This window comes from Schistocerca piceifrons, unplaced genomic scaffold, assembly GCF_021461385.2.
Source record: "Schistocerca piceifrons isolate TAMUIC-IGC-003096 unplaced genomic scaffold, iqSchPice1.1 HiC_scaffold_1771, whole genome shotgun sequence".
Lineage (NCBI taxonomy): Eukaryota > Metazoa > Arthropoda > Insecta > Orthoptera > Acrididae > Schistocerca > Schistocerca piceifrons.
The window spans coordinates 285,227-308,322 of NW_025727647.1; the positions used below are offsets into that span (position 1 = coordinate 285,227).

Sequence of the window (23,096 nt, forward strand, 5' to 3'; positions counted from 1 at the left end):
ATGAGCTACAATCCTATTCAATGGAAAATTGTCTCCGAAAGGCATCAAATCTACTTGAAATGATACGTGGCTATCAGCACCATTATTCAACACACATGCTCGACAGTGCGCAGACGCCTGTGGCGTTGCTCTTGGGTCCTGAGTTAGATGCAGTAGTTCCAAAAGAACTCTCCTGATCGGCACTGTTCCGAAAATTTCGCTACACAACCCCTTTGTCTTGCTTGAGCTTCAGGTAGGCGCCGGTTTGCAGCCAGGAAGCGGACAGCAGCAACTTTCAACTAATTTTGTACTACTCAAACAACACAGTAAAACAGCATGCAACTTTTGCAGAACTGGAAAAACTCGACCGTGACAGGATTCGAACCTGCAATCTTCGGATCCGAAGTCCGACGCCTTATCCATTAGGCCACACGGTCACTGGCGCAATATGCTTCCCCACACACACCTCATTTTCGCCATTTGTACGCTTGCCGGAATGAATTTCCCATCTTTGACGCAATCCTCCATCTCCAATTTCAGTACTAAAAAGGCGACGCTACTTCTTGCTGTGTCCCATCGCAAGTTACATTCAAGCCCTTATGACGCTGATCAAACAAGAGGTTGCAAATCAGCTTCAATCGCTTACTGCCATCTCTGTCGGTTGCAGAAGGTACCTCACCCTATGTCATACAATGGCGAGTTGCCGCTGTTACCAAAGCGGCGGCGGCGCCGACGACGACGACGACGACGACGACGACAACCGCGAGGGTCTCTACCAGGGGTAGAAAATACATCACAAGAACTAAGTATTTCACGTCGGCATTCTCCGGAGACTGCCAAAAGCAACAGTTTCCGGTGCCTACTTTAATAGCACCATTCGCACTATTCTTTTGCGAGAGCAATTCTTAAATACCGCACCCATTCATAATTTTTTTTATCCTTGACCACTTTTTTCGAAAGCGCTACGGTAGATGGGGCTGTTTCAAAATTCATTTGCCAACTGTGAGGATCGAACTCACGACCTCTGGTTTACTAGACCAGCGCTCTGCCACTGAGCTAAGGAGGCGCCGCCTAGCGCCCGTTTCGGGTACTTTATTCTTATGGACTAGTGAATCGGAGCCCTTCAGCTGGAAACGCACCGCATTAGCGACCATTACTTGCATTTAGTTAGCACAGCTGCTGCTTTCCTACACATCTCACACGATATCGATGTACGCCTAAAATTCCAAAACAACACATTTATTTCATTTCAGAGTTACTTTCAGCTTCAAAAACCATTCCTCTGATATTCATACGAAGCTAGGCATCGTCGTAACCCGTTACGTTCATTACGCAAGGCTCACGAGAGGGGCGCAGGTTGCATCCGCGTAGACACAAAATTTAGCGCCGCCCAGCGTGGGGCTCTAACCCACGACCCTCAGATTAAGAGTCTCATGCTCTACCGACTGAGCTAGCCGGGCTCCACACAACGCGTTACGAGCCATACAGTATTTATGCGACCTGCGACCATCTATGGAAGATCCTTTTGACTACAGCTTATTTCCTGCTGCCACAAATGAGCTACAATCCTATTCAATGGAAAATTGTCTCCGAAAGGCATCAAATCTACTTGAAATGATACGTGGCTATCAGCACCATTATTCAACACACATGCTCGACAGTGCGCAGACGCCTGTGGCGTAGCTCTTGGGTCCTGAGTCAGATGCAGTAGTTCCAAAAGAACTCTCCTGATCGGCACTGTTCCGAAAATTTCGCTACACAACCCCTTTGTCTTGCTTGAGCTTCAGGTGGGCGCCGGTTTGCAGCCAGGAAGCGGACAGCAGCAACTTTCAACTAATTTTGTACTACTCAAACAACACAGTAAAACAGCATTCAACTTTTGCAGAACTGGAAAAACTCGACCGTGACAGGATTCGAACCTGCAATCTTCGGATCCGAAGTCCGACGCCTTATCCATTAGGCCACACGGTCACTGGCGCAATTTGCTTCCCCACACACACCTCATTTTCGCCATTTGTACGCTTGCCGGAATGAATTTCCCATCTTTGACGCAATCCTCCATCTCCAATTTCAGTACTAAAAAGGCGACGCTACTTCTTGCTGTGTCCCATCGCAAGTTACATTCAAGCCCTTATGACGCTGATCAAACAAGAGGTTGCAAATCAGCTTCAATCGCTTACTGCCATCTCTGTCGGTTGCAGAAGGTACCTCACCCTATGTCATACAATGGCGAGTTGCCGCTGTTACCAAAGCGGCGGCGGCGCCGACGACGACGACGACGACGACGACGACGACGACGACGACAACCGCGAGGGTCTCTACCAGGGGTAGAAAATACATCACAAGAACTAAGTATTTCACGTCGGCATTCTCCGGAGACTGCCAAAAGCAACAGTTTCCGGTGCCTACTTTAATAGCACCATTCGCACTATTCTTTTGCGAGAGCAATTCTTAAATACCGCACCCATTCATAATTTTTTTTATCCTTGACCACTTTTTTCGAAAGCGCTACGGTAGATGGGGCTGTTTCAAAATTCATTTGCCAACTGTGAGGATCGAACTCACGACCTCTGGTTTACTAGACCAGCGCTCTGCCACTGAGCTAAGGAGGCGCCGCCTAGCGCCCTTTTCGGGTACTTTATTCTTATGGACTAGTGAATCGGAGCCCTTCAGCTGGAAACGCACCGCATTAGCGACCATTACTTGCATTTAGTTAGCACAGCTGCTGCTTTCCTACACATCTCACACGATATCGATGTACGCCTAAAATTCCAAAACAACACATTTATTTCATTTCAGAGTTACTTTCAGCTTCAAAAACCATTCCTCTGATATTCATACGAAGCTAGGCATCGTCGTAACCCGTTACGTTCATTACGCAAGGCTCACGAGAGGGGCGCAGGTTGCATCCGCGTAGACACAAAATTTAGCGCCGCCCAGCGTGGGGCTCTAACCCACGACCCTCAGATTAAGAGTCTCATGCTCTACCGACTGAGCTAGCCGGGCTCCACACAACGCGTTACGAGCCATACAGTATTTATGCGACCTGCGACCATCTATGGAAGATCCTTTTGACTACAGCTTATTTCCTGCTGCCACAAATGAGCTACAATCCTATTCAATGGAAAATTGTCTCCGAAAGGCATCAAATCTACTTGAAATGATACGTGGCTATCAGCACCATTATTCAACACACATGCTCGACAGTGCGCAGACGCCTGTGGCGTAGCTCTTGGGTCCTGAGTCAGATGCAGTAGTTCCAAAAGAACTCTCCTGATCGGCACTGTTCCGAAAATTTCGCTACACAACCCCTTTGTCTTGCTTGAGCTTCAGGTGGGCGCCGGTTTGCAGCCAGGAAGCGGACAGCAGCAACTTTCAACTAATTTTGTACTACTCAAACAACACAGTAAAACAGCATTCAACTTTTGCAGAACTGGAAAAACTCGACCGTGACAGGATTCGAACCTGCAATCTTCGGATCCGAAGTCCGACGCCTTATCCATTAGGCCACACGGTCACTGGCGCAATTTGCTTCCCCACACACACCTCATTTTCGCCATTTGTACGCTTGCCGGAATGAATTTCCCATCTTTGACGCAATCCTCCATCTCCAATTTCAGTACTAAAAAGGCGACGCTACTTCTTGCTGTGTCCCATCGCAAGTTACATTCAAGCCCTTATGACGCTGATCAAACAAGAGGTTGCAAATCAGCTTCAATCGCTTACTGCCATCTCTGTCGGTTGCAGAAGGTACCTCACCCTATGTCATACAATGGCGAGTTGCCGCTGTTACCAAAGCGGCGGCGGCGCCGACGACGACGACAACAACCGCGAGGGTCTCTACCAGGGGTAGAAAATACATCACAAGAGCTAAGTATTTCACGTCGGCATTCTCCGGAGACTGCCAAAAGCAACAGTTTCCGGTGCCTACTTTAATAGCACCATTCGCACTATTCTTTTGCGAGAGCAATTCTTAAATACCGCACCCATTCATAATTTTTTTTATCCTTGACCACTTTTTTCGAAAGCGCTACGGTAGATGGGGCTGTTACAAAATTCATTTGCCAACTGTGAGGATCGAACTCACGACCTCTGGTTTACTAGACCAGCGCTCTGCCACTGAGCTAAGGAGGCGCCGCCTAGCGCCCTTTTCGGGTACTTTATTCTTATGGACTAGTGAATCGGAGCCCTTCAGCTGGAAACGCACCGCATTAGCGACCATTACTTGCATTTAGTTAGCACAGCTGCTGCTTTCCTACACATCTCACACGATATCGATGTACGCCTAAAATTCCAAAACAACACATTTATTTCATTTCAGAGTTACTTTCAGCTTCAAAAACCATTCCTCTGATATTCATACGAAGCTAGGCATCGTCGTAACCCGTTACGTTCATTACGCAAGGCTCACGAGAGGGGCGCAGGTTGCATCCGCGTAGACACAAAATTTAGCGCCGCCCAGCGTGGGGCTCTAACCCACGACCCTCAGATTAAGAGTCTCATGCTCTACCGACTGAGCTAGCCGGGCTCCACACAACGCGTTACGAGCCATACAGTATTTATGCGACCTGCGACCATCTATGGAAGATCCTTTTGACTACAGCTTATTTCCTGCTGCCACAAATGAGCTACAATCCTATTCAATGGAAAATTGTCTCCGAAAGGCATCAAATCTACTTGAAATGATACGTGGCTATCAGCACCATTATTCAACACACATGCTCGACAGTGCGCAGACGCCTGTGGCGTAGCTCTTGGGTCCTGAGTCAGATGCAGTAGTTCCAAAAGAACTCTCCTGATCGGCACTGTTCCGAAAATTTCGCTACACAACCCCTTTGTCTTGCTTGAGCTTCAGGTGGGCGCCGGTTTGCAGCCAGGAAGCGGACAGCAGCAACTTTCAACTAATTTTGTACTACTCAAACAACACAGTAAAACAGCATTCAACTTTTGCAGAACTGGAAAAACTCGACCGTGACAGGATTCGAACCTGCAATCTTCGGATCCGAAGTCCGACGCCTTATCCATTAGGCCACACGGTCACTGGCGCAATATGCTTCCCCACACACACCTCATTTTCGCCATTTGTACGCTTGCCGGAATGAATTTCCCATCTTTGACGCAATCCTCCATCTCCAATTTCAGTACTAAAAAGGCGACGCTACTTCTTGCTGTGTCCCATCGCAAGTTACATTCAAGCCCTTATGACGCTGATCAAACAAGAGGTTGCAAATCAGCTTCAATCGCTTACTGCCATCTCTGTCGGTTGCAGAAGGTACCTCACCCTATGTCATACAATGGCGAGTTGCCGCTGTTACCAAAGCGGCGGCGGCGCCGACGACGACGACAACAACCGCGAGGGTCTCTACCAGGGGTAGAAAATACATCACAAGAACTAAGTATTTCACGTCGGCATTCTCCGGAGACTGCCAAAAGCAACAGTTTCCGGTGCCTACTTTAATAGCACCATTCGCACTATTCTTTTGCGAGAGCAATTCTTAAATACCGCACCCATTCATAATTTTTTTTATCCTTGACCACTTTTTTCGAAAGCGCTACGGTAGATGGGGCTGTTTCAAAATTCATTTGCCAACTGTGAGGATCGAACTCACGACCTCTGGTTTACTAGACCAGCGCTCTGCCACTGAGCTAAGGAGGCGCCGCCTAGCGCCGTTTTCGGGTACTTTATTCTTATGGACTAGTGAATCGGAGCCCTTCAGCTGGAAACGCACCGCATTAGCGACCATTACTTGCATTTAGTTAGCACAGCTGCTGCTTTCCTACACATCTCACACGATATCGATGTACGCCTAAAATTCCAAAACAACACATTTATTTCATTTCAGAGTTACTTTCAGCTTCAAAAACCATTCCTCTGATATTCATACGAAGCTAGGCATCGTCGTAACCCGTTACGTTCATTACGCAAGGCTCACGAGAGGGGCGCAGGTTGCATCCGCGTAGACACAAAATTTAGCGCCGCCCAGCGTGGGGCTCTAACCCACGACCCTCAGATTAAGAGTCTCATGCTCTACCGACTGAGCTAGCCGGGCTCCACACAACGCGTTACGAGCCATACAGTATTTATGCGACCTGCGACCATCTATGGAAGATCCTTTTGACTACAGCTTATTTCCTGCTGCCACAAATGAGCTACAATCCTATTCAATGGAAAATTGTCTCCGAAAGGCATCAAATCTACTTGAAATGATACGTGGCTATCAGCACCATTATTCAACACACATGCTCGACAGTGCGCAGACGCCTGTGGCGTAGCTCTTGGGTCCTGAGTCAGATGCAGTAGTTCCAAAAGAACTCTCCTGATCGGCACTGTTCCGAAAATTTCGCTACACAACCCCTTTGTCTTGCTTGAGCTTCAGGTGGGCGCCGGTTTGCAGCCAGGAAGCGGACAGCAGCAACTTTCAACTAATTTTGTACTACTCAAACAACACAGTAAAACAGCATTCAACTTTTGCAGAACTGGAAAAACTCGACCGTGACAGGATTCGAACCTGCAATCTTCGGATCCGAAGTCCGACGCCTTATCCATTAGGCCACACGGTCACTGGCGCAATTTGCTTCCCCACACACACCTCATTTTCGCCATTTGTACGCTTGCCGGAATGAATTTCCCATCTTTGACGCAATCCTCCATCTCCAATTTCAGTACTAAAAAGGCGACGCTACTTCTTGCTGTGTCCCATCGCAAGTTACATTCAAGCCCTTATGACGCTGATCAAACAAGAGGTTGCAAATCAGCTTCAATCGCTTACTGCCATCTCTGTCGGTTGCAGAAGGTACCTCACCCTATGTCATACAATGGCGAGTTGCCGCTGTTACCAAAGCGGCGGCGGCGCCGACGACGACGACAACAACCGCGAGGGTCTCTACCAGGGGTAGAAAATACATCACAAGAGCTAAGTATTTCACGTCGGCATTCTCCGGAGACTGCCAAAAGCAACAGTTTCCGGTGCCTACTTTAATAGCACCATTCGCACTATTCTTTTGCGAGAGCAATTCTTAAATACCGCACCCATTCATAATTTTTTTTATCCTTGACCACTTTTTTCGAAAGCGCTACGGTAGATGGGGCTGTTACAAAATTCATTTGCCAACTGTGAGGATCGAACTCACGACCTCTGGTTTACTAGACCAGCGCTCTGCCACTGAGCTAAGGAGGCGCCGCCTAGCGCCCTTTTCGGGTACTTTATTCTTATGGACTAGTGAATCGGAGCCCTTCAGCTGGAAACGCACCGCATTAGCGACCATTACTTGCATTTAGTTAGCACAGCTGCTGCTTTCCTACACATCTCACACGATATCGATGTACGCCTAAAATTCCAAAACAACACATTTATTTCATTTCAGAGTTACTTTCAGCTTCAAAAACCATTCCTCTGATATTCATACGAAGCTAGGCATCGTCGTAACCCGTTACGTTCATTACGCAAGGCTCACGAGAGGGGCGCAGGTTGCATCCGCGTAGACACAAAATTTAGCGCCGCCCAGCGTGGGGCTCTAACCCACGACCCTCAGATTAAGAGTCTCATGCTCTACCGACTGAGCTAGCCGGGCTCCACACAACGCGTTACGAGCCATACAGTATTTATGCGACCTGCGACCATCTATGGAAGATCCTTTTGACTACAGCTTATTTCCTGCTGCCACAAATGAGCTACAATCCTATTCAATGGAAAATTGTCTCCGAAAGGCATCAAATCTACTTGAAATGATACGTGGCTATCAGCACCATTATTCAACACACATGCTCGACAGTGCGCAGACGCCTGTGGCGTAGCTCTTGGGTCCTGAGTCAGATGCAGTAGTTCCAAAAGAACTCTCCTGATCGGCACTGTTCCGAAAATTTCGCTACACAACCCCTTTGTCTTGCTTGAGCTTCAGGTGGGCGCCGGTTTGCAGCCAGGAAGCGGACAGCAGCAACTTTCAACTAATTTTGTACTACTCAAACAACACAGTAAAACAGCATTCAACTTTTGCAGAACTGGAAAAACTCGACCGTGACAGGATTCGAACCTGCAATCTTCGGATCCGAAGTCCGACGCCTTATCCATTAGGCCACACGGTCACTGGCGCAATATGCTTCCCCACACACACCTCATTTTCGCCATTTGTACGCTTGCCGGAATGAATTTCCCATCTTTGACGCAATCCTCCATCTCCAATTTCAGTACTAAAAAGGCGACGCTACTTCTTGCTGTGTCCCATCGCAAGTTACATTCAAGCCCTTATGACGCTGATCAAACAAGAGGTTGCAAATCAGCTTCAATCGCTTACTGCCATCTCTGTCGGTTGCAGAAGGTACCTCACCCTATGTCATACAATGGCGAGTTGCCGCTGTTACCAAAGCGGCGGCGGCGCCGACGACGACGACAACAACCGCGAGGGTCTCTACCAGGGGTAGAAAATACATCACAAGAACTAAGTATTTCACGTCGGCATTCTCCGGAGACTGCCAAAAGCAACAGTTTCCGGTGCCTACTTTAATAGCACCATTCGCACTATTCTTTTGCGAGAGCAATTCTTAAATACCGCACCCATTCATAATTTTTTTTATCCTTGACCACTTTTTTCGAAAGCGCTACGGTAGATGGGGCTGTTACAAAATTCATTTGCCTCCTGTGAGGATCGAACTCACGACCTCTGGTTTACTAGACCAGCGCTCTGCCACTGAGCTAAGGAGGCGCCTCCTAGCGCACTTTTCGGGTACTTTATTCTTATGGACTAGTGAATCGGAGCCCTTCAGCTGGAAACGCACCGCATTAGCGACCATTACTTGCATTTAGTTAGCACAGCTGCTGCTTTCCTACACATCTCACACGATATCGATGTACGCCTAAAATTCCAAAACAACACATTTATTTCATTTCAGAGTTACTTTCAGCTTCAAAAACCATTCCTCTGATATTCATACGAAGCTAGGCATCGTCGTAACCCGTTACGTTCATTACGCAAGGCTCACGAGAGGGGCGCAGGTTGCATCCGCGTAGACACAAAATTTAGCGCCGCCCAGCGTGGGGCTCGAACCCACGACCCTGAGATTAAGAGTCTCATGCTCTACCGACTGAGCTAGCCGGGCTCCACACAACGCGTTACGAGCCATACAGTATTTATGCGACCTGCGACCATCTATGGAAGATCCTTTTGACTACAGCTTATTTCCTGCTGCCACAAATGAGCTACAATCCTATTCAATGGAAAATTGTCTCCGAAAGGCATCAAATCTACTTGAAATGATACGTGGCTATCAGCACCATTATTCAACACACATGCTCGACAGTGCGCAGACGCCTGTGGCGTTGCTCTTGGGTCCTGAGTTAGATGCAGTAGTTCCAAAAGAACTCTCCTGATCGGCACTGTTCCGAAAATTTCGCTACACAACCCCTTTGTCTTGCTTGAGCTTCAGGTAGGCGCCGGTTTGCAGCCAGGAAGCGGACAGCAGCAACTTTCAACTAATTTTGTACTACTCAAACAACACAGTAAAACAGCATGCAACTTTTGCAGAACTGGAAAAACTCGACCGTGACAGGATTCGAACCTGCAATCTTCGGATCCGAAGTCCGACGCCTTATCCATTAGGCCACACGGTCACTGGCGCAATATGCTTCCCCACACACACCTCATTTTCGCCATTTGTACGCTTGCCGGAATGAATTTCCCATCTTTGACGCAATCCTCCATCTCCAATTTCAGTACTAAAAAGGCGACGCTACTTCTTGCTGTGTCCCATCGCAAGTTACATTCAAGCCCTTATGACGCTGATCAAACAAGAGGTTGCAAATCAGCTTCAATCGCTTACTGCCATCTCTGTCGGTTGCAGAAGGTACCTCACCCTATGTCATACAATGGCGAGTTGCCGCTGTTACCAAAGCGGCGGCGGCGCCGACGACGACGACGACGACAACCGCGAGGGTCTCTACCAGGGGTAGAAAATACATCACAAGAACTAAGTATTTCACGTCGGCATTCTCCGGAGACTGCCAAAAGCAACAGTTTCCGGTGCCTACTTTAATAGCACCATTCGCACTATTCTTTTGCGAGAGCAATTCTTAAATACCGCACCCATTCATAATTTTTTTTATCCTTGACCACTTTTTTCGAAAGCGCTACGGTAGATGGGGCTGTTTCAAAATTCATTTGCCAACTGTGAGGATCGAACTCACGACCTCTGGTTTACTAGACCAGCGCTCTGCCACTGAGCTAAGGAGGCGCCGCCTAGCGCCCGTTTCGGGTACTTTATTCTTATGGACTAGTGAATCGGAGCCCTTCAGCTGGAAACGCACCGCATTAGCGACCATTACTTGCATTTAGTTAGCACAGCTGCTGCTTTCCTACACATCTCACACGATATCGATGTACGCCTAAAATTCCAAAACAACACATTTATTTCATTTCAGAGTTACTTTCAGCTTCAAAAACCATTCCTCTGATATTCATACGAAGCTAGGCATCGTCGTAACCCGTTACGTTCATTACGCAAGGCTCACGAGAGGGGCGCAGGTTGCATCCGCGTAGACACAAAATTTAGCGCCGCCCAGCGTGGGGCTCTAACCCACGACCCTCAGATTAAGAGTCTCATGCTCTACCGACTGAGCTAGCCGGGCTCCACACAACGCGTTACGAGCCATACAGTATTTATGCGACCTGCGACCATCTATGGAAGATCCTTTTGACTACAGCTTATTTCCTGCTGCCACAAATGAGCTACAATCCTATTCAATGGAAAATTGTCTCCGAAAGGCATCAAATCTACTTGAAATGATACGTGGCTATCAGCACCATTATTCAACACACATGCTCGACAGTGCGCAGACGCCTGTGGCGTAGCTCTTGGGTCCTGAGTCAGATGCAGTAGTTCCAAAAGAACTCTCCTGATCGGCACTGTTCCGAAAATTTCGCTACACAACCCCTTTGTCTTGCTTGAGCTTCAGGTGGGCGCCGGTTTGCAGCCAGGAAGCGGACAGCAGCAACTTTCAACTAATTTTGTACTACTCAAACAACACAGTAAAACAGCATTCAACTTTTGCAGAACTGGAAAAACTCGACCGTGACAGGATTCGAACCTGCAATCTTCGGATCCGAAGTCCGACGCCTTATCCATTAGGCCACACGGTCACTGGCGCAATTTGCTTCCCCACACACACCTCATTTTCGCCATTTGTACGCTTGCCGGAATGAATTTCCCATCTTTGACGCAATCCTCCATCTCCAATTTCAGTACTAAAAAGGCGACGCTACTTCTTGCTGTGTCCCATCGCAAGTTACATTCAAGCCCTTATGACGCTGATCAAACAAGAGGTTGCAAATCAGCTTCAATCGCTTACTGCCATCTCTGTCGGTTGCAGAAGGTACCTCACCCTATGTCATACAATGGCGAGTTGCCGCTGTTACCAAAGCGGCGGCGGCGCCGACGACGACGACAACAACCGCGAGGGTCTCTACCAGGGGTAGAAAATACATCACAAGAGCTAAGTATTTCACGTCGGCATTCTCCGGAGACTGCCAAAAGCAACAGTTTCCGGTGCCTACTTTAATAGCACCATTCGCACTATTCTTTTGCGAGAGCAATTCTTAAATACCGCACCCATTCATAATTTTTTTTATCCTTGACCACTTTTTTCGAAAGCGCTACGGTAGATGGGGCTGTTTCAAAATTCATTTGCCAACTGTGAGGATCGAACTCACGACCTCTGGTTTACTAGACCAGCGCTCTGCCACTGAGCTAAGGAGGCGCCGCCTAGCGCCCGTTTCGGGTACTTTATTCTTATGGACTAGTGAATCGGAGCCCTTCAGCTGGAAACGCACCGCATTAGCGACCATTACTTGCATTTAGTTAGCACAGCTGCTGCTTTCCTACACATCTCACACGATATCGATGTACGCCTAAAATTCCAAAACAACACATTTATTTCATTTCAGAGTTACTTTCAGCTTCAAAAACCATTCCTCTGATATTCATACGAAGCTAGGCATCGTCGTAACCCGTTACGTTCATTACGCAAGGCTCACGAGAGGGGCGCAGGTTGCATCCGCGTAGACACAAAATTTAGCGCCGCCCAGCGTGGGGCTCTAACCCACGACCCTCAGATTAAGAGTCTCATGCTCTACCGACTGAGCTAGCCGGGCTCCACACAACGCGTTACGAGCCATACAGTATTTATGCGACCTGCGACCATCTATGGAAGATCCTTTTGACTACAGCTTATTTCCTGCTGCCACAAATGAGCTACAATCCTATTCAATGGAAAATTGTCTCCGAAAGGCATCAAATCTACTTGAAATGATACGTGGCTATCAGCACCATTATTCAACACACATGCTCGACAGTGCGCAGACGCCTGTGGCGTAGCTCTTGGGTCCTGAGTCAGATGCAGTAGTTCCAAAAGAACTCTCCTGATCGGCACTGTTCCGAAAATTTCGCTACACAACCCCTTTGTCTTGCTTGAGCTTCAGGTGGGCGCCGGTTTGCAGCCAGGAAGCGGACAGCAGCAACTTTCAACTAATTTTGTACTACTCAAACAACACAGTAAAACAGCATTCAACTTTTGCAGAACTGGAAAAACTCGACCGTGACAGGATTCGAACCTGCAATCTTCGGATCCGAAGTCCGACGCCTTATCCATTAGGCCACACGGTCACTGGCGCAATTTGCTTCCCCACACACACCTCATTTTCGCCATTTGTACGCTTGCCGGAATGAATTTCCCATCTTTGACGCAATCCTCCATCTCCAATTTCAGTACTAAAAAGGCGACGCTACTTCTTGCTGTGTCCCATCGCAAGTTACATTCAAGCCCTTATGACGCTGATCAAACAAGAGGTTGCAAATCAGCTTCAATCGCTTACTGCCATCTCTGTCGGTTGCAGAAGGTACCTCACCCTATGTCATACAATGGCGAGTTGCCGCTGTTACCAAAGCGGCGGCGGCGCCGACGACGACGACAACAACCGCGAGGGTCTCTACCAGGGGTAGAAAATACATCACAAGAGCTAAGTATTTCACGTCGGCATTCTCCGGAGACTGCCAAAAGCAACAGTTTCCGGTGCCTACTTTAATAGCACCATTCGCACTATTCTTTTGCGAGAGCAATTCTTAAATACCGCACCCATTCATAATTTTTTTTATCCTTGACCACTTTTTTCGAAAGCGCTACGGTAGATGGGGCTGTTTCAAAATTCATTTGCCAACTGTGAGGATCGAACTCACGACCTCTGGTTTACTAGACCAGCGCTCTGCCACTGAGCTAAGGAGGCGCCGCCTAGCGCCCGTTTCGGGTACTTTATTCTTATGGACTAGTGAATCGGAGCCCTTCAGCTGGAAACGCACCGCATTAGCGACCATTACTTGCATTTAGTTAGCACAGCTGCTGCTTTCCTACACATCTCACACGATATCGATGTACGCCTAAAATTCCAAAACAACACATTTATTTCATTTCAGAGTTACTTTCAGCTTCAAAAACCATTCCTCTGATATTCATACGAAGCTAGGCATCGTCGTAACCCGTTACGTTCATTACGCAAGGCTCACGAGAGGGGCGCAGGTTGCATCCGCGTAGACACAAAATTTAGCGCCGCCCAGCGTGGGGCTCTAACCCACGACCCTCAGATTAAGAGTCTCATGCTCTACCGACTGAGCTAGCCGGGCTCCACACAACGCGTTACGAGCCATACAGTATTTATGCGACCTGCGACCATCTATGGAAGATCCTTTTGACTACAGCTTATTTCCTGCTGCCACAAATGAGCTACAATCCTATTCAATGGAAAATTGTCTCCGAAAGGCATCAAATCTACTTGAAATGATACGTGGCTATCAGCACCATTATTCAACACACATGCTCGACAGTGCGCAGACGCCTGTGGCGTAGCTCTTGGGTCCTGAGTCAGATGCAGTAGTTCCAAAAGAACTCTCCTGATCGGCACTGTTCCGAAAATTTCGCTACACAACCCCTTTGTCTTGCTTGAGCTTCAGGTGGGCGCCGGTTTGCAGCCAGGAAGCGGACAGCAGCAACTTTCAACTAATTTTGTACTACTCAAACAACACAGTAAAACAGCATTCAACTTTTGCAGAACTGGAAAAACTCGACCGTGACAGGATTCGAACCTGCAATCTTCGGATCCGAAGTCCGACGCCTTATCCATTAGGCCACACGGTCACTGGCGCAATTTGCTTCCCCACACACACCTCATTTTCGCCATTTGTACGCTTGCCGGAATGAATTTCCCATCTTTGACGCAATCCTCCATCTCCAATTTCAGTACTAAAAAGGCGACGCTACTTCTTGCTGTGTCCCATCGCAAGTTACATTCAAGCCCTTATGACGCTGATCAAACAAGAGGTTGCAAATCAGCTTCAATCGCTTACTGCCATCTCTGTCGGTTGCAGAAGGTACCTCACCCTATGTCATACAATGGCGAGTTGCCGCTGTTACCAAAGCGGCGGCGGCGCCGACGACGACGACGACGACGACGACGACGACGACAACCGCGAGGGTCTCTACCAGGGGTAGAAAATACATCACAAGAACTAAGTATTTCACGTCGGCATTCTCCGGAGACTGCCAAAAGCAACAGTTTCCGGTGCCTACTTTAATAGCACCATTCGCACTATTCTTTTGCGAGAGCAATTCTTAAATACCGCACCCATTCATAATTTTTTTTATCCTTGACCACTTTTTTCGAAAGCGCTACGGTAGATGGGGCTGTTTCAAAATTCATTTGCCAACTGTGAGGATCGAACTCACGACCTCTGGTTTACTAGACCAGCGCTCTGCCACTGAGCTAAGGAGGCGCCGCCTAGCGCCCTTTTCGGGTACTTTATTCTTATGGACTAGTGAATCGGAGCCCTTCAGCTGGAAACGCACCGCATTAGCGACCATTACTTGCATTTAGTTAGCACAGCTGCTGCTTTCCTACACATCTCACACGATATCGATGTACGCCTAAAATTCCAAAACAACACATTTATTTCATTTCAGAGTTACTTTCAGCTTCAAAAACCATTCCTCTGATATTCATACGAAGCTAGGCATCGTCGTAACCCGTTACGTTCATTACGCAAGGCTCACGAGAGGGGCGCAGGTTGCATCCGCGTAGACACAAAATTTAGCGCCGCCCAGCGTGGGGCTCTAACCCACGACCCTCAGATTAAGAGTCTCATGCTCTACCGACTGAGCTAGCCGGGCTCCACACAACGCGTTACGAGCCATACAGTATTTATGCGACCTGCGACCATCTATGGAAGATCCTTTTGACTACAGCTTATTTCCTGCTGCCACAAATGAGCTACAATCCTATTCAATGGAAAATTGTCTCCGAAAGGCATCAAATCTACTTGAAATGATACGTGGCTATCAGCACCATTATTCAACACACATGCTCGACAGTGCGCAGACGCCTGTGGCGTAGCTCTTGGGTCCTGAGTCAGATGCAGTAGTTCCAAAAGAACTCTCCTGATCGGCACTGTTCCGAAAATTTCGCTACACAACCCCTTTGTCTTGCTTGAGCTTCAAGTGGGCGCCGGTTTGCAGCCAGGAAGCGGACAGCAGCAACTTTCAACTAATTTTGTACTACTCAAACAACACAGTAAAACAGCATTCAACTTTTGCAGAACTGGAAAAACTCGACCGTGACAGGATTCGAACCTGCAATCTTCGGATCCGAAGTCCGACGCCTTATCCATTAGGCCACACGGTCACTGGCGCAATTTGCTTCCCCACACACACCTCATTTTCGCCATTTGTACGCTTGCCGGAATGAATTTCCCATCTTTGACGCAATCCTCCATCTCCAATTTCAGTACTAAAAAGGCGACGCTACTTCTTGCTGTGTCCCATCGCAAGTTACATTCAAGCCCTTATGACGCTGATCAAACAAGAGGTTGCAAATCAGCTTCAATCGCTTACTGCCATCTCTGTCGGTTGCAGAAGGTACCTCACCCTATGTCATACAATGGCGAGTTGCCGCTGTTACCAAAGCGGCGGCGGCGCCGACGACGACGACAACAACCGCGAGGGTCTCTACCAGGGGTAGAAAATACATCACAAGAACTAAGTATTTCACGTCGGCATTCTCCGGAGACTGCCAAAAGCAACAGTTTCCGGTGCCTACTTTAATAGCACCATTCGCACTATTCTTTTGCGAGAGCAATTCTTAAATACCGCACCCATTCATAATTTTTTTTATCCTTGACCACTTTTTTCGAAAGCGCTACGGTAGATGGGGCTGTTACAAAATTCATTTGCCTCCTGTGAGGATCGAACTCACGACCTCTGGTTTACTAGACCAGCGCTCTGCCACTGAGCTAAGGAGGCGCCTCCTAGCGCACTTTTCGGGTACTTTATTCTTATGGACTAGTGAATCGGAGCCCTTCAGCTGGAAACGCACCGCATTAGCGACCATTACTTGCATTTAGTTAGCACAGCTGCTGCTTTCCTACACATCTCACACGATATCGATGTACGCCTAAAATTCCAAAACAACACATTTATTTCATTTCAGAGTTACTTTCAGCTTCAAAAACCATTCCTCTGATATTCATACGAAGCTAGGCATCGTCGTAACCCGTTACGTTCATTACGCAAGGCTCACGAGAGGGGCGCAGGTTGCATCCGCGTAGACACAAAATTTAGCGCCGCCCAGCGTGGGGCTCGAACCCACGACCCTGAGATTAAGAGTCTCATGCTCTACCGACTGAGCTAGCCGGGCTCCACACAACGCGTTACGAGCCATACAGTATTTATGCGACCTGCGACCATCTATGGAAGATCCTTTTGACTACAGCTTATTTCCTGCTGCCACAAATGAGCTACAATCCTATTCAATGGAAAATTGTCTCCGAAAGGCATCAAATCTACTTGAAATGATACGTGGCTATCAGCACCATTATTCAACACACATGCTCGACAGTGCGCAGACGCCTGTGGCGTTGCTCTTGGGTCCTGAGTTAGATGCAGTAGTTCCAAAAGAACTCTCCTGATCGGCACTGTTCCGAAAATTTCGCTACACAACCCCTTTGTCTTGCTTGAGCTTCAGGTAGGCGCCGGTTTGCAGCCAGGAAGCGGACAGCAGCAACTTTCAACTAATTTTGTACTACTCAAACAACACAGTAAAACAGCATGCAACTTTTGCAGAACTGGAAAAACTCGACCGTGACAGGATTCGAACCTGCAATCTTCGGATCCGAAGTCCGACGCCTTATCCATTAGGCCACACGGTCACTGGCGCAATATGCTTCCCCACACACACCTCATTTTCGCCATTTGTACGCTTGCCGGAATGAATTTCCCATCTTTGACGCAATCCTCCATCTCCAATTTCAGTACTAAAAAGGCGACGCTACTTCTTGCTGTGTCCCATCGCAAGTTACATTCAAGCCCTTATGACGCTGATCAAACAAGAGGTTGCAAATCAGCTTCAATCGCTTACTGCCATCTCTGTCGGTTGCAGAAGGTACCTCACCCTATGTCATACAATGGCGAGTTGCCGCTGTTACCAAAGCGGCGGCGGCGCCGACGACGACGACGACAACCGCGAGGGTCTCTACCAGGGGTAGAAAATACATCACAAGAACTAAGTATTTCACGTCGGCATTCTCCGGAGACTGCCAAAAGCAACAGTTTCCGGTGCCTACTTTAATAGCACCATTCGCACTATTCTTTTGCGAGAGCAATTCTTAAATACCGCACCCATTCATAATTTTTTTTATCCTTGACCACTTTTTTCGAAAGCGCTACGGTAGATGGGGCTGTTTCAAAATTCATTTGCCAACTGTGAGGATCGAACTCACGACCTCTGGTTTACTAGACCAGCGCTCTGCCACTGAGCTAAGGAGGCGCCGCCTAGCGCCCGTTTCGGGTACTTTATTCTTATGGACTAGTGAATCGGAGCCCTTCAGCTGGAAACGCACCGCATTAGCGACCATTACTTGCATTTAGTTAGCACAGCTGCTGCTTTCCTACACATCTCACACGATATCGATGTACGCCTAAAATTCCAAAACAACACATTTATTTCATTTCAGAGTTACTTTCAGCTTCAAAAACCATTCCTCTGATATTCATACGAAGCTAGGCATCGTCGTAACCCGTTACGTTCATTACGCAAGGCTCACGAGAGGGGCGCAGGTTGCATCCGCGTAGACACAAAATTTAGCGCCGCCCAGCGTGGGGCTCTAACCCACGACCCTCAGATTAAGAGTCTCATGCTCTACCGACTGAGCTAGCCGGGCTCCACACAACGCGTTACGAGCCATACAGTATTTATGCGACCTGCGACCATCTATGGAAGATCCTTTTGACTACAGCTTATTTCCTGCTGCCACAAATGAGCTACAATCCTATTCAATGGAAAATTGTCTCCGAAAGGCATCAAATCTACTTGAAATGATACGTGGCTATCAGCACCATTATTCAACACACATGCTCGACAGTGCGCAGACGCCTGTGGCGTAGCTCTTGGGTCCTGAGTCAGATGCAGTAGTTCCAAAAGAACTCTCCTGATCGGCACTGTTCCGAAAATTTCGCTACACAACCCCTTTGTCTTGCTTGAGCTTCAGGTGGGCGCCGGTTTGCAGCCAGGAAGCGGACAGCAGCAACTTTCAACTAATTTTGTACTACTCAAACAACACAGTAAAACAGCATTCAACTTTTGCAGAACTGGAAAAACTCGACCGTGACAGGATTCGAACCTGCAATCTTCGGATCCGAAGTCCGACGCCTTATCCATTAGGCCACACGGTCACTGGCGCAATTTGCTTCCCCACACACACCTCATTTTCGCCATTTGTACGCTTGCCGGAATGAATTTCCCATCTTTGACGCAATCCTCCATCTCCAATTTCAGTACTAAAAAGGCGACGCTACTTCTTGCTGTGTCCCATCGCAAGTTACATTCAAGCCCTTATGACGCTGATCAAACAAGAGGTTGCAAATCAGCTTCAATCGCTTACTGCCATCTCTGTCGGTTGCAGAAGGTACCTCACCCTATGTCATACAATGGCGAGTTGCCGCTGTTACCAAAGCGGCGGCGGCGCCGACGACGACGACGACGACGACGACGACGACGACGACAACCGCGAGGGTCTCTACCAGGGGTAGAAAATACATCACAAGAACTAAGTATTTCACGTCGGCATTCTCCGGAGACTGCCAAAAGCAACAGTTTCCGGTGCCTACTTTAATAGCACCATTCGCACTATTCTTTTGCGAGAGCAATTCTTAAATACCGCACCCATTCATAATTTTTTTTATCCTTGACCACTTTTTTCGAAAGCGCTACGGTAGATGGGGCTGTTTCAAAATTCATTTGCCAACTGTGAGGATCGAACTCACGACCTCTGGTTTACTAGACCAGCGCTCTGCCACTGAGCTAAGGAGGCGCCGCCTAGCGCCCTTTTCGGGTACTTTATTCTTATGGACTAGTGAATCGGAGCCCTTCAGCTGGAAACGCACCGCATTAGCGACCATTACTTGCATTTAGTTAGCACAGCTGCTGCTTTCCTACACATCTCACACGATATCGATGTACGCCTAAAATTCCAAAACAACACATTTATTTCATTTCAGAGTTACTTTCAGCTTCAAAAACCATTCCTCTGATATTCATACGAAGCTAGGCATCGTCGTAACCCGTTACGTTCATTACGCAAGGCTCACGAGAGGGGCGCAGGTTGCATCCGCGTAGACACAAAATTTAGCGCCGCCCAGCGTGGGGCTCTAACCCACGACCCTCAGATTAAGAGTCTCATGCTCTACCGACTGAGCTAGCCGGGCTCCACACAACGCGTTACGAGCCATACAGTATTTATGCGACCTGCGACCATCTATGGAAGATCCTTTTGACTACAGCTTATTTCCTGCTGCCACAAATGAGCTACAATCCTATTCAATGGAAAATTGTCTCCGAAAGGCATCAAATCTACTTGAAATGATACGTGGCTATCAGCACCATTATTCAACACACATGCTCGACAGTGCGCAGACGCCTGTGGCGTAGCTCTTGGGTCCTGAGTCAGATGCAGTAGTTCCAAAAGAACTCTCCTGATCGGCACTGTTCCGAAAATTTCGCTACACAACCCCTTTGTCTTGCTTGAGCTTCAGGTGGGCGCCGGTTTGCAGCCAGGAAGCGGACAGCAGCAACTTTCAACTAATTTTGTACTACTCAAACAACACAGTAAAACAGCATTCAACTTTTGCAGAACTGGAAAAACTCGACCGTGACAGGATTCGAACCTGCAATCTTCGGATCCGAAGTCCGACGCCTTATCCATTAGGCCACACGGTCACTGGCGCAATTTGCTTCCCCACACACACCTCATTTTCGCCATTTGTACGCTTGCCGGAATGAATTTCCCATCTTTGACGCAATCCTCCATCTCCAATTTCAGTACTAAAAAGGCGACGCTACTTCTTGCTGTGTCCCATCGCAAGTTACATTCAAGCCCTTATGACGCTGATCAAACAAGAGGTTGCAAATCAGCTTCAATCGCTTACTGCCATCTCTGTCGGTTGCAGAAGGTACCTCACCCTATGTCATACAATGGCGAGTTGCCGCTGTTACCAAAGCGGCGGCGGCGCCGACGACGACGACAACAACCGCGAGGGTCTCTACCAGGGGTAGAAAATACATCACAAGAACTAAGTATTTCACGTCGGCATTCTCCGGAGACTGCCAAAAGCAACAGTTTCCGGTGCCTACTTTAATAGCACCATTCGCACTATTCTTTTGCGAGAGCAATTCTTAAATACCGCACCCATTCATAATTTTTTTTATCCTTGACCACTTTTTTCGAAAGCGCTACGGTAGATGGGGCTGTTACAAAATTCATTTGCCTCCTGTGAGGATCGAACTCACGACCTCTGGTTTACTAGACCAGCGCTCTGCCACTGAGCTAAGGAGGCGCCTCCTAGCGCACTTTTCGGGTACTTTATTCTTATGGACTAGTGAATCGGAGCCCTTCAGCTGGAAACGCACCGCATTAGCGACCATTACTTGCATTTAGTTAGCACAGCTGCTGCTTTCCTACACATCTCACACGATATCGATGTACGCCTAAAATTCCAAAACAACACATTTATTTCATTTCAGAGTTACTTTCAGCTTCAAAAACCATTCCTCTGATATTCATACGAAGCTAGGCATCGTCGTAACCCGTTACGTTCATTACGCAAGGCTCACGAGAGGGGCGCAGGTTGCATCCGCGTAGACACAAAATTTAGCGCCGCCCAGCGTGGGGCTCGAACCCACGACCCTGAGATTAAGAGTCTCATGCTCTACCGACTGAGCTAGCCGGGCTCCACACAACGCGTTACGAGCCATACAGTATTTATGCGACCTGCGACCATCTATGGAAGATCCTTTTGACTACAGCTTATTTCCTGCTGCCACAAATGAGCTACAATCCTATTCAATGGAAAATTGTCTCCGAAAGGCATCAAATCTACTTGAAATGATACGTGGCTATCAGCACCATTATTCAACACACATGCTCGACAGTGCGCAGACGCCTGTGGCGTTGCTCTTGGGTCCTGAGTTAGATGCAGTAGTTCCAAAAGAACTCTCCTGATCGGCACTGTTCCGAAAATTTCGCTACACAACCCCTTTGTCTTGCTTGAGCTTCAGGTAGGCGCCGGTTTGCAGCCAGGAAGCGGACAGCAGCAACTTTCAACTAATTTTGTACTACTCAAACAACACAGTAAAACAGCATGCAACTTTTGCAGAACTGGAAAAACTCGACCGTGACAGGATTCGAACCTGCAATCTTCGGATCCGAAGTCCGACGCCTTATCCATTAGGCCACACGGTCACTGGCGCAATATGCTTCCCCACACACACCTCATTTTCGCCATTTGTACGCTTGCCGGAATGAATTTCCCATCTTTGACGCAATCCTCCATCTCCAATTTCAGTACTAAAAAGGCGACGCTACTTCTTGCTGTGTCCCATCGCAAGTTACATTCAAGCCCTTATGACGCTGATCAAACAAGAGGTTGCAAATCAGCTTCAATCGCTTACTGCCATCTCTGTCGGTTGCAGAAGGTACCTCACCCTATGTCATACAATGGCGAGTTGCCGCTGTTACCAAAGCGGCGGCGGCGCCGACGACGACGACGACAACCGCGAGGGTCTCTACCAGGGGTAGAAAATACATCACAAGAACTAAGTATTTCACGTCGGCATTCTCCGGAGACTGCCAAAAGCAACAGTTTCCGGTGCCTACTTTAATAGCACCATTCGCACTATTCTTTTGCGAGAGCAATTCTTAAATACCGCACCCATTCATAATTTTTTTTATCCTTGACCACTTTTTTCGAAAGCGCTACGGTAGATGGGGCTGTTTCAAAATTCATTTGCCAACTGTGAGGATCGAACTCACGACCTCTGGTTTACTAGACCAGCGCTCTGCCACTGAGCTAAGGAGGCGCCGCCTAGCGCCCGTTTCGGGTACTTTATTCTTATGGACTAGTGAATCGGAGCCCTTCAGCTGGAAACGCACCGCATTAGCGACCATTACTTGCATTTAGTTAGCACAGCTGCTGCTTTCCTACACATCTCACACGATATCGATGTACGCCTAAAATTCCAAAACAACACATTTATTTCATTTCAGAGTTACTTTCAGCTTCAAAAACCATTCCTCTGATATTCATACGAAGCTAGGCATCGTCGTAACCCGTTACGTTCATTACGCAAGGCTCACGAGAGGGGCGCAGGTTGCATCCGCGTAGACACAAAATTTAGCGCCGCCCAGCGTGGGGCTCTAACCCACGACCCTCAGATTAAGAGTCTCATGCTCTACCGACTGAGCTAGCCGGGCTCCACACAACGCGTTACGAGCCATACAGTATTTATGCGACCTGCGACCATCTATGGAAGATCCTTTTGACTACAGCTTATTTCCTGCTGCCACAAATGAGCTACAATCCTATTCAATGGAAAATTGTCTCCGAAAGGCATCAAATCTACTTGAAATGATACGTGGCTATCAGCACCATTATTCAACACACATGCTCGACAGTGCGCAGACGCCTGTGGCGTAGCTCTTGGGTCCTGAGTCAGATGCAGTAGTTCCAAAAGAACTCTCCTGATCGGCACTGTTC

General features: G+C 48.0%; 45 non-coding genes across 45 annotated transcripts; all 45 read right to left on the minus strand.

Moving 5' to 3' along the window:
* Nucleotides 1-343: 343 nt before the first annotated feature.
* Nucleotides 344-416, minus strand: Trnar-ucg. Its single transcript has one exon. It is a non-coding gene; the product is annotated as a tRNA-Arg (tRNA).
* A 557-nt stretch (nt 417-973) lies between these two features.
* Nucleotides 974-1,045, minus strand: Trnat-agu. The gene has a single exon. It is a non-coding gene; the product is annotated as a tRNA-Thr (tRNA).
* Nucleotides 1,046-1,366: 321 nt separating this feature from the next.
* Nucleotides 1,367-1,439, minus strand: Trnak-cuu. Its single transcript has one exon. It is a non-coding gene; the product is annotated as a tRNA-Lys (tRNA).
* A 438-nt stretch (nt 1,440-1,877) lies between these two features.
* Trnar-ucg lies at nt 1,878-1,950 on the minus strand. The gene has a single exon. It is a non-coding gene; the product is annotated as a tRNA-Arg (tRNA).
* A 569-nt stretch (nt 1,951-2,519) lies between these two features.
* Nucleotides 2,520-2,591, minus strand: Trnat-agu. The gene has a single exon. It is a non-coding gene; the product is annotated as a tRNA-Thr (tRNA).
* A 321-nt stretch (nt 2,592-2,912) lies between these two features.
* On the minus strand, nt 2,913-2,985 carry Trnak-cuu. The gene has a single exon. It is a non-coding gene; the product is annotated as a tRNA-Lys (tRNA).
* A 438-nt stretch (nt 2,986-3,423) lies between these two features.
* Nucleotides 3,424-3,496, minus strand: Trnar-ucg. Its single transcript has one exon. It is a non-coding gene; the product is annotated as a tRNA-Arg (tRNA).
* Nucleotides 3,497-4,041: 545 nt separating this feature from the next.
* On the minus strand, nt 4,042-4,113 carry Trnat-agu. The gene has a single exon. It is a non-coding gene; the product is annotated as a tRNA-Thr (tRNA).
* A 321-nt stretch (nt 4,114-4,434) lies between these two features.
* On the minus strand, nt 4,435-4,507 carry Trnak-cuu. The gene has a single exon. It is a non-coding gene; the product is annotated as a tRNA-Lys (tRNA).
* A 438-nt stretch (nt 4,508-4,945) lies between these two features.
* Nucleotides 4,946-5,018, minus strand: Trnar-ucg. Its single transcript has one exon. It is a non-coding gene; the product is annotated as a tRNA-Arg (tRNA).
* Nucleotides 5,019-5,563: 545 nt separating this feature from the next.
* On the minus strand, nt 5,564-5,635 carry Trnat-agu. The gene has a single exon. It is a non-coding gene; the product is annotated as a tRNA-Thr (tRNA).
* Nucleotides 5,636-5,956: 321 nt separating this feature from the next.
* Nucleotides 5,957-6,029, minus strand: Trnak-cuu. Its single transcript has one exon. It is a non-coding gene; the product is annotated as a tRNA-Lys (tRNA).
* A 438-nt stretch (nt 6,030-6,467) lies between these two features.
* Trnar-ucg lies at nt 6,468-6,540 on the minus strand. Its single transcript has one exon. It is a non-coding gene; the product is annotated as a tRNA-Arg (tRNA).
* A 545-nt stretch (nt 6,541-7,085) lies between these two features.
* Nucleotides 7,086-7,157, minus strand: Trnat-agu. Its single transcript has one exon. It is a non-coding gene; the product is annotated as a tRNA-Thr (tRNA).
* Nucleotides 7,158-7,478: 321 nt separating this feature from the next.
* Nucleotides 7,479-7,551, minus strand: Trnak-cuu. Its single transcript has one exon. It is a non-coding gene; the product is annotated as a tRNA-Lys (tRNA).
* A 438-nt stretch (nt 7,552-7,989) lies between these two features.
* Nucleotides 7,990-8,062, minus strand: Trnar-ucg. The gene has a single exon. It is a non-coding gene; the product is annotated as a tRNA-Arg (tRNA).
* A 545-nt stretch (nt 8,063-8,607) lies between these two features.
* Trnat-agu lies at nt 8,608-8,679 on the minus strand. Its single transcript has one exon. It is a non-coding gene; the product is annotated as a tRNA-Thr (tRNA).
* Nucleotides 8,680-9,000: 321 nt separating this feature from the next.
* Nucleotides 9,001-9,073, minus strand: Trnak-cuu. Its single transcript has one exon. It is a non-coding gene; the product is annotated as a tRNA-Lys (tRNA).
* Nucleotides 9,074-9,511: 438 nt separating this feature from the next.
* Trnar-ucg lies at nt 9,512-9,584 on the minus strand. The gene has a single exon. It is a non-coding gene; the product is annotated as a tRNA-Arg (tRNA).
* Nucleotides 9,585-10,132: 548 nt separating this feature from the next.
* On the minus strand, nt 10,133-10,204 carry Trnat-agu. Its single transcript has one exon. It is a non-coding gene; the product is annotated as a tRNA-Thr (tRNA).
* A 321-nt stretch (nt 10,205-10,525) lies between these two features.
* Trnak-cuu lies at nt 10,526-10,598 on the minus strand. Its single transcript has one exon. It is a non-coding gene; the product is annotated as a tRNA-Lys (tRNA).
* Nucleotides 10,599-11,036: 438 nt separating this feature from the next.
* On the minus strand, nt 11,037-11,109 carry Trnar-ucg. The gene has a single exon. It is a non-coding gene; the product is annotated as a tRNA-Arg (tRNA).
* Nucleotides 11,110-11,654: 545 nt separating this feature from the next.
* On the minus strand, nt 11,655-11,726 carry Trnat-agu. Its single transcript has one exon. It is a non-coding gene; the product is annotated as a tRNA-Thr (tRNA).
* A 321-nt stretch (nt 11,727-12,047) lies between these two features.
* Nucleotides 12,048-12,120, minus strand: Trnak-cuu. The gene has a single exon. It is a non-coding gene; the product is annotated as a tRNA-Lys (tRNA).
* Nucleotides 12,121-12,558: 438 nt separating this feature from the next.
* Nucleotides 12,559-12,631, minus strand: Trnar-ucg. Its single transcript has one exon. It is a non-coding gene; the product is annotated as a tRNA-Arg (tRNA).
* Nucleotides 12,632-13,176: 545 nt separating this feature from the next.
* Nucleotides 13,177-13,248, minus strand: Trnat-agu. Its single transcript has one exon. It is a non-coding gene; the product is annotated as a tRNA-Thr (tRNA).
* A 321-nt stretch (nt 13,249-13,569) lies between these two features.
* Trnak-cuu lies at nt 13,570-13,642 on the minus strand. The gene has a single exon. It is a non-coding gene; the product is annotated as a tRNA-Lys (tRNA).
* A 438-nt stretch (nt 13,643-14,080) lies between these two features.
* On the minus strand, nt 14,081-14,153 carry Trnar-ucg. The gene has a single exon. It is a non-coding gene; the product is annotated as a tRNA-Arg (tRNA).
* A 563-nt stretch (nt 14,154-14,716) lies between these two features.
* Trnat-agu lies at nt 14,717-14,788 on the minus strand. The gene has a single exon. It is a non-coding gene; the product is annotated as a tRNA-Thr (tRNA).
* Nucleotides 14,789-15,109: 321 nt separating this feature from the next.
* On the minus strand, nt 15,110-15,182 carry Trnak-cuu. Its single transcript has one exon. It is a non-coding gene; the product is annotated as a tRNA-Lys (tRNA).
* A 438-nt stretch (nt 15,183-15,620) lies between these two features.
* Nucleotides 15,621-15,693, minus strand: Trnar-ucg. The gene has a single exon. It is a non-coding gene; the product is annotated as a tRNA-Arg (tRNA).
* Nucleotides 15,694-16,238: 545 nt separating this feature from the next.
* On the minus strand, nt 16,239-16,310 carry Trnat-agu. Its single transcript has one exon. It is a non-coding gene; the product is annotated as a tRNA-Thr (tRNA).
* A 321-nt stretch (nt 16,311-16,631) lies between these two features.
* Trnak-cuu lies at nt 16,632-16,704 on the minus strand. Its single transcript has one exon. It is a non-coding gene; the product is annotated as a tRNA-Lys (tRNA).
* A 438-nt stretch (nt 16,705-17,142) lies between these two features.
* On the minus strand, nt 17,143-17,215 carry Trnar-ucg. The gene has a single exon. It is a non-coding gene; the product is annotated as a tRNA-Arg (tRNA).
* Nucleotides 17,216-17,760: 545 nt separating this feature from the next.
* Trnat-agu lies at nt 17,761-17,832 on the minus strand. The gene has a single exon. It is a non-coding gene; the product is annotated as a tRNA-Thr (tRNA).
* Nucleotides 17,833-18,153: 321 nt separating this feature from the next.
* Nucleotides 18,154-18,226, minus strand: Trnak-cuu. Its single transcript has one exon. It is a non-coding gene; the product is annotated as a tRNA-Lys (tRNA).
* A 438-nt stretch (nt 18,227-18,664) lies between these two features.
* Nucleotides 18,665-18,737, minus strand: Trnar-ucg. The gene has a single exon. It is a non-coding gene; the product is annotated as a tRNA-Arg (tRNA).
* Nucleotides 18,738-19,303: 566 nt separating this feature from the next.
* On the minus strand, nt 19,304-19,375 carry Trnat-agu. Its single transcript has one exon. It is a non-coding gene; the product is annotated as a tRNA-Thr (tRNA).
* A 321-nt stretch (nt 19,376-19,696) lies between these two features.
* On the minus strand, nt 19,697-19,769 carry Trnak-cuu. The gene has a single exon. It is a non-coding gene; the product is annotated as a tRNA-Lys (tRNA).
* Nucleotides 19,770-20,207: 438 nt separating this feature from the next.
* On the minus strand, nt 20,208-20,280 carry Trnar-ucg. The gene has a single exon. It is a non-coding gene; the product is annotated as a tRNA-Arg (tRNA).
* Nucleotides 20,281-20,825: 545 nt separating this feature from the next.
* On the minus strand, nt 20,826-20,897 carry Trnat-agu. The gene has a single exon. It is a non-coding gene; the product is annotated as a tRNA-Thr (tRNA).
* A 321-nt stretch (nt 20,898-21,218) lies between these two features.
* Nucleotides 21,219-21,291, minus strand: Trnak-cuu. Its single transcript has one exon. It is a non-coding gene; the product is annotated as a tRNA-Lys (tRNA).
* A 438-nt stretch (nt 21,292-21,729) lies between these two features.
* Nucleotides 21,730-21,802, minus strand: Trnar-ucg. Its single transcript has one exon. It is a non-coding gene; the product is annotated as a tRNA-Arg (tRNA).
* A 545-nt stretch (nt 21,803-22,347) lies between these two features.
* Trnat-agu lies at nt 22,348-22,419 on the minus strand. The gene has a single exon. It is a non-coding gene; the product is annotated as a tRNA-Thr (tRNA).
* A 321-nt stretch (nt 22,420-22,740) lies between these two features.
* Trnak-cuu lies at nt 22,741-22,813 on the minus strand. Its single transcript has one exon. It is a non-coding gene; the product is annotated as a tRNA-Lys (tRNA).
* Nucleotides 22,814-23,096: the final 283 nt, after the last annotated feature.